At 38.6% G+C, this 8,369-nt stretch overlaps 1 non-coding gene across 1 annotated transcript; it reads left to right on the top strand.

The window, feature by feature from the left end:
* Nucleotides 1–7,348: 7,348 nt before the first annotated feature.
* LOC131241828 (small nucleolar RNA R71) lies at nucleotides 7,349–7,456 on the top strand. The gene has a single exon (XR_009169396.1). It is a non-coding gene; the product is annotated as a small nucleolar RNA R71 (small nucleolar RNA).
* Nucleotides 7,457–8,369: the final 913 nt, after the last annotated feature.

Here is an 8,369-nt window from a genome sequence, read left to right on the forward strand (position 1 = left end):
GATGACGCCCAATGAAATGTAATTAGGGCCCAGGCATGAGGCCCATTGAGATGTATTTACAGCCCATATATGAGGCTAATTGTGATGTATTTATGGCCCATTAGTGCGGCCCATTGGTGCAGCCTACTTGATGTGTATGAGACCCATTAGTACGGCACATTAATGCAGCCCACTTGATGTATATGAGGCCCATTAGTGTGGCCCACTTGACATATATGAGGCGCATATGATGAGGCCCAAGTTGATATACACGAAGCCCATTATGATGTGTATTATGCCCTTATCGTGCAGCCCATTGTGACCTGTATTAGGACTATGACGCGTGGCCCATTTGATGTAATCGAGACTTAGATACGTGGCCCATTTAATGCATACGAGACCATGTGTAGGGCCCACCTATTGTGTATTCGAGGCCCATGGGTTGTGGCCCATTGTGATGTATTTGAGGCCCATGGGCGAGGCCCGATGTGATGTATGTGTGGCCGTTACATTGCGTATGAATCCCTTATGTGGGCCACTCATTAGGAATAATGTTGGTTAGATGTCCACATTGGTGGGCAATGATGGTTAGATGTCCTCATTGTGACCTTCCCTTAGGCTTTGTTAAGCCCATTCTTACCGATTCTGATTGTCATGACCGATTGCCAATTCCAATTAACGTGATCGATTTGTCGATTCTAATTGTCATGACCGATTACCGATTCCAATTGACGTGATCGATTTGTGGATTCTGATTGTAATGACCGATTGCCGATTCCGATTGACGTGATCAATTTACCGATTTTGATTATCGATCGATTCCAATTGTCATGATCGATTGTCGATTCCGATTGGCGTGACCGATTTACCGATTCTGATTATCAATCGATTCCGATTGTCATGACTGATTACCGATTCCGATTGATGTGATCGATTTGCTGATTATGATTATCGATCGATTCCAATTGTCGTGACCAATTATCGATTCCAATTGATGTGACTGATTTGCCAAATTCTGATTATCGATCAATTCCGATTGTCATGACCGATTGCCGATTCTGATTAACATGACCGATTTGCCGATTCTAATTATCGATTAATTCTAATTGTCATGACCGATTGCCATTCTAATGGATGTGACCAATTTATTGATTCTGATTATCGATTGATTTCGATTGTCGTGACCGATTGCTGATTCCGATTGACGTAACTGATTTGCCAATTTCGATTATTGATCGATTCCGATTGTCATGGTCGATTGCTGATTAGCGATCGAAGCCGATTATCATGACCGATTGTCGATTCCGGCTGATGTGACCAATTTGCCGATTTTGATTATCGATCGATTTCGATAATCGAGGCCGATTCCGATTGTCGAGGCCGATTCCGATTATCGATACAGATTCCGATTGTCAAGGCCGAGTATCGGGGCCGATTCCGATTGTCGAGGTCGATTGTATAGGCCGATTCCGATTGTCGAGGCCGAGTATCGAGGCCGATTCTGATTTGTCGAGGCCGGTTGTATATGCCGATTTTGATTGTCGAGACCGAGTGTTAAGGCCGATTCTAAGTGTCGATTCTGATTGTTGGGGCCGATTTTGATTGCCGAGGCCAATTGTCGAGGCCTATGTGATGAGACTCATTGTGATGCATTTAAGGGCTAGGTGTTGGAATCCATTGTAATGTATGTTAGGCCCATCGTGGTGTGTATTAAGCTCTTGAGTGAGGCCCATGGTATTATATATCAAGCCCTTTGTGAGGCCATGGGTTCACTATATGTTAGGCTCTAGTGGGCCACTCCTTAGGGGTAATGTTGGTTAAATGTCCATATTATCGAGGCCGATTATCGATGCCAATTGTCGGTGCCAATTATTGATACCGATTATGAGTATGTAACAACATAGCATTATGATACATGCCCATAAGCATCATCTGCATGTTTATTTGAGATGTGGTTGACTATTGCATATGACATTGGGCATTTTGTTATGAGACTCCCTGATAGGTGGAGATTGTCTCACATAAGTACACGGTATGCACAGGATTGATGCATGACTGGATTGTATGACTCATGCATCTTACATTGTGTGTTGTGATTACTTTATGCCCTAGTTACATCAAGGTTGTAACCTCCACAGGCATATTGTGGATGGCCAGATGGGACACTAAAAATCTGTTACTAGCATCGGGCTGCCACAGATGGCCCTGGGTGAAAATTCCTAAACCCTCTTAGTACTAGAGGATGCCTCAACGTCGAGACCGAGTGGATATATATATATATATATATATATAAGCGCATGAGGGCTGTATACCAGTAGGCCGCATCTCCCACTGTGTCATGGTCGATTGCGAGAAGGGGTGGCCTTATCCGCCTGAGGGAGTAAGCATGGCTAGGATAAGTCTGACCAGCTCCTAAATGAGTCCGCTATCGACGAGCTAGGTAGGCATTGGTATACTGCTAGCAGGCAGGTAGTGAGGTCTTTTTCACTCCTTGGACTGTGCAGCCTGCAGGGGCAGTAGCCAGTTTGAAGTGTGATGATCCTAGAGATGTACAGTACTGATATATGGACTTATTGAACAGGAGTTGCATACTCATTTATTCAGTCATTCACTATCCACTCTGACTGGTGGTGCACAACTATTTGTTATGTGTACCTTTGCAATGGTCAGGATTTTGATTGGGGCGCGCGATTAACCTGAGATCAGGAATTTACCACATTGAGTTTGATTATCCAAATTTAGGTATAGGACTGGTTTCAATAGAAGTCTCCTATGGTGGACCCCGTAGCCTACGATACTACGTACTATCATCCCGACTTCACACTCCAGCTTGGTCATTTCATTCACATCGCATATTACATTACATCCGCAGGCATATGACATTTTGTGTTGCTATGTTTCTATACTTATATGGCCTAGACAGACTTAGCAGGATTTACGTATTGTATTGTATCATCGGCATCTGATATTTGACTCTTTATGACTCCTCATTTGCATAGCTGATCTGTATTGCGTAATCTGATATTGTATGATTTATTGACTTGCAGTATTTCTGCTTACTCTGATATCGTATGATTCATGATCTTGCTAGTAATTTCGATATTGTATGATTAAGGTATTGTATTGAATACTTGGCACTTACCCTGTGCACACACTTACACCACCCTCTAAGCTTTCTATAAGCTTATGCACGATAGATGCGTGCAGGTAACGATTAGATGCAGCCGAGCTGGGGTAGGAACATGTGGCAGAGCTTCTGGAAATTTTATTATATGCATGTATTTTCTTTTCAATATTGTAGTCAAATGATTATATTAGTGGATATATAGTGATGATGTTGTTCTTATGATTTGGGTATACTTATGGTTATGCTTCTTATGAAATAAATTCATGTTGAAAATCCTCCTTGTAGGATCCCAGGATCAGAATTTAGCGTATGAGCACTGGGAGCCGAGAATAGGGTACTATAGAGGCTGTCGGCACCGGATTCGACGATTGAAAATTTTGTGAGCCCGATTTTTGAGTTTGGGGCTTGACAGGTGGAGTACATGACGTATCAGAACCCTTACATTACTTTTATGAATACATTACTTTTATGAATCTCTTGAATTATTGTTAATTTTAAAGGATAACTATTGCTATGATTAGGGCCTTGACCCTCTCCAACCATACAGATGATGCAGGTGATGTACAGATTGAAAACTTAGATGACCATCTACTTATGGAAGACTGTACTGAAAGGATACGAAGATAGTTTTATGAACTAGTTTTATACTTTCGCTGTGAACTCAATAAATGTAATAAGCTTCCATTGAGAATGCATTTAATTGTTTATTGAATTCTTTTACTATGATGAAATAATCAAGATAGTAGATTTTATTCTCGTGAATGTTACCTTCATGAATGCATCTGGATGTGATTCAAATGAAAAAAAGCACAAGATGCAATTTTTAAAGCATTCAATTTGTACATTATTAACACTCGATTTTCTTGGGCACGAGTACAAACTGTAATCATAAAAATTTAGGATGTTACAGTTGGTTTCAAAGCATGAGAATGAGATTAACTGGGCCTAAGGGGAATGGACCATCATAAGCTTTACGTAATTAGGAATTAAAAGCCCATATTCAAGTTTCCCATTGGAATTATCAAGGTACACGTGGAATTTGGAAACTACTAACCTAAGAACCCCGAGAATAAATTCCCAAATCACAAATAAACTTTTTATACTCTAAAAGTCATCCTTAAATAGAGTCACAACCAAGAAGAACAAGTTTCCCTTATGGGAATAGAGACTTTCAAATTATTCCAGAGTTTTTTACTATTTCGATGAAATTTTAACATGTGGCGAAATCCCCACTAGTTGAAGAAATAAGATATATCATAAAATTTTAAAAATTTTCTAATAGATCACATAGGTCTCCATCAACCTTCCTCTAAAATTTCACCTCGAATGGATCTGTATAAAATTCCATAAAAATTCGACAGTAACAAAAATTAGTAGAAATTACTGCTGGATAGCAAGATTTTATACAACTCACAAGGGTGAAACACCCCCCAAACCATTAAATTTTAACTTGTGAAATTTTTTGGAGTCTCGGGAACAAGTTAGGGGCTTAGGCTCCAAATTCTGTAGAAATTGGACGTATGGATCAGAAGTTAAAATTCTTGGAGTGACATACTATCAATATGAGACGATTTTAGGAATTCACAATAACGACACTAAAGCTTAGGTTCAAACAATGAATGAATGATTTGGCCTATCCTTTATGAAACCTAACCTATCCATTGTCATGTAGTCTAGTTAGGATCTCTGGCTTTCATGGCGAAACAAAGAATATTTTCCCAAGGATGTAGAGTGATCAGGACCATGGAATTATGAACCATATTCAAGCAAGGCACGAGTGGTTTAATCCAAATATCAAATCTCGGGGTCGATATTTTCTTTTAAGGGGGGTAGGATGTAGTTCCTCAATTTCATGTAACCGATGATACACACACTTAGACATATATATATATATATATATATATATATATATATATATATATATATATATATATATATATATATATATATATATATATATATCTACATTCCGAGTATTACATCGAAAAATTAAGTAAATTGAATCACCAAGGATGATAGAAGAAATCTCGGGTAATGTATCAGGTAATTAGAGTACGCAGAGTACGCAGTGAAAGCGTAATGGGTCACGTTAGATTTATCCTTTATGAGAATATAAGATTATGTGATTATTTTCCATAAGTCTAAAACAATCAGGATAATGGATTGATGGAACTATGTTTATGTGAAATTTACACGGTTTGACCCAAATTCTAAGTCCTAGAAAATCTCAAATGATTTCAATGCGCTGATCAAGTGAAGGATCGAGATTCAACAGGATTACGAATTGATACCAGTAAATCCTCTGTATTGCATGGGCGAAGGAGGTGTGTATCGAGCTCAAACCCATTACAACCATCTATTCATATTACCTTTAAGATCAGCGGGCAGAGGTTTTAGATCAATCTTCGATACTTTGAGGCTAGATGGTAGAGGCACTACATCGGTTTGGGGAAATTTCTCAAATTGTGGCCTCCACCGGTTAACTTCAAGCACCAGCGCAGAATTAAGCAAGGCATCCATCTCCCTAATTGTGTCATCATGTAAATTAGAGGAGTGGGCCAAACACGTCTCTAAAGGGTCAAATAATAAAGTCATCATTGCTTTATTTTCCACAAAAGAATCTATCAAGTTAATGTCATGGATATCATCAACATCCTCTGATTGTTTGCTCATGTTGAAAAAGATATTGAGCTTCAACGTCATATTCCTAAAACACAAATCCATAATTCCATTCCTACAGTTGATAAATGCATTAGATGTAGCAAGGAATGGTCGACCAAGGATGATGGGGATCTGAGTGCCTATATCTATGGTGGGATGAGTATCCAGGACGATAAAATCTACTGAATAGTAGAATTCATCAACCTGGAGTAACACATCTATCATCCCTCTTGGTACATGAACTGAACGATGTGCAAGTTGTAATGTGGTACGGGTGGATTTTAATTCACCTAGACCCAATTGTTCATATATCGAGAAAGAAATCAAATTAACGCTCACTCCTAAGTCAAGAAGTGCATGCTCAATTTGGTGATTCCCAATTATATAGGTGATAGTTGGGCTACCAGGATCATTATATTTTTATGGCACTCACCTTTTCTGTCAGAAAAAATTTCTTTTGAATACTTTGTCGTCTCTTAGTTGTATATAAATCTTTCAAAATTTTGGCATAAGAGGGGATTTGTTTCACAGCGTCGAGTAGAGGGATATTGACTTTCACTTGTTTCAGCACTTCTATAATATCATGTGAGTTAGCTGGAGGTTTTGGTACAATCAACTGCTAGGGGAATGACCCAATCGGCTTACTCACTTTTCCCAATTATTCCTCATGTGGGGCATTGTTAGGTCTATTGTTCTCAATTTCTTCTAAGTCCTTAGGCTTTTAGCCCTCGCCGGAATGGTTTTGTCAAAAATCTTCCCACTCCTAAGAGTGGTGATAGACTTAGCCCACTCTATCTGATTTGAAGAGCTTGGGTCATTAATTTGACATTGTGGTTTTGGATTGGGGAGGGGTTGGGCTGGAAGCATACCTTTCTCCCCACTTGCTAAGTGTGACTTAATCTTTTGAATGGATGATGCAAACATTTCCATTGTTGTTTTGAGATCCTGAAATGCTTGTACCGTATTCTAGTTGAATAACTCTTAGTTTTTTATGAATTTTTGAACCATATCCTCTTGACGCCTTTTTTAATTTAAAAATTAAGTAAAGGCTTCTTGTGGGTTAGCCATTTGTCCATTCCTCCAACTGAAATTTGGATGGTTTCTCCAGCTAGAGTTATATGTATTTAAGGTGGGTTATTTGAAAGATCTTTGGTAGTTGTTTATGGCATTTGATTTCTCATTCAATATCTCTTGAAAAGCAAGAATTGTTAGGCAATTTTCAGTAGTATGTATATTACAAGCACAAATACCACAAGCAACTTCCACAGCCTTTTTGGGTTTTTCCTTGTTAAGTTCCATAGCCTTGCCTTTTCTTGTGAGTTTACCCACTCTTGCATTTATATCATCTTTCTCTTTTAAAACATAAATTTCTCCCCTTTCCTTTGATTGAGTAGGCTTAGAAGTGGTTGTTATTAAGGTTGTATCTCATGATTGCGTGTTTTCAGCGAGTTTATCAAAATAATCTCATGCATCATCGACTTCCTTGTTCATGAATTCGCCATTATACATCATCTTCACAAATTAGCGTATGAATGAGGTCAATCCTTCATTAAGAAAAAGCTCATTATCCGCCATGTTTTGCGGCCATGTTGTGGACATGAATTTATGAGATCCTTAAATCTCTCCCAACATTGGAAGAAGGTCTCATCCTCTTTTTGCGCAAAATTCATGATTGCTTTCCTTAAGGTATTCGTTTTATGATATGCGAAGAACTTTTTAAGGAACTCCCTTATCATCTCAGCCCATGTGCCAATGGACCGTAGTCTTAAGGACTATAACCATGGCTTAGCATTTTCTTTCAAAAAGAAAGGAAACAATTTCAATCTCATTGTGTCCTTAGACATGTTTAGGAAGTGTAATGTAGATATTATCTCATTAAACTCTTTCATATGCAAGTATGGACTTTCAAATTTTAGTCCATAAAATTTAAGTAGTTGAATCACCCCCGTTTTGACATCCATGGTTCCTGCATTCAATGGGAATATCATGCAGGAAGGTGTACGCACCCCCGCTGGTTGTAAATAATCTCATAAAGTACGAGGCAGGGGTGCATGATGCATTTCATTCTAATCATGGGCCTCCTCAGCTGGGTGTTGAGGTTGATGTGTAGCCATAAATTTTACTGATTTAGAGGATCTTAAGTGGTGTCTAATCCGATGATGGATAGGCAACCCTTCAACTAATCCTCCTTGACTCATAACCGAAGAGTGTTATCACGAACCCACTTGGGCATGAAACACTCACAGCCCTCAAATTCTAAAGAATTAAAACCTACAGCAAATAAGAAATCTAAAAATATAAGAGAGAGTTAGAGAGAAGTTACCTGGTTAGGATTGTTATGTTAGGATTCTACAAAACAAAATATAATGTTAGTCTCTAAAACCAATTTTAGAAAAATCTTAACCTAAAAACATAGTAGAAAAATAAACCCTAATCTTAACTTAACTTAATACTAATTAATCTTAAAAAATGCAACTGTAGTCTCCGAAAATGACACAAAAACTTGTTCACAACCCCAAGTGTATGGTCGCGATGTACTAATAACTCGGTGAGACCGAGGTCGAATCCCGAAGGACTAAACTTGTGCTTATTCTGAAAATAA

The sequence above is a fragment of the Magnolia sinica genome, chromosome 3 (assembly GCF_029962835.1).
Source record: "Magnolia sinica isolate HGM2019 chromosome 3, MsV1, whole genome shotgun sequence".
Lineage (NCBI taxonomy): Eukaryota > Viridiplantae > Streptophyta > Magnoliopsida > Magnoliales > Magnoliaceae > Magnolia > Magnolia sinica.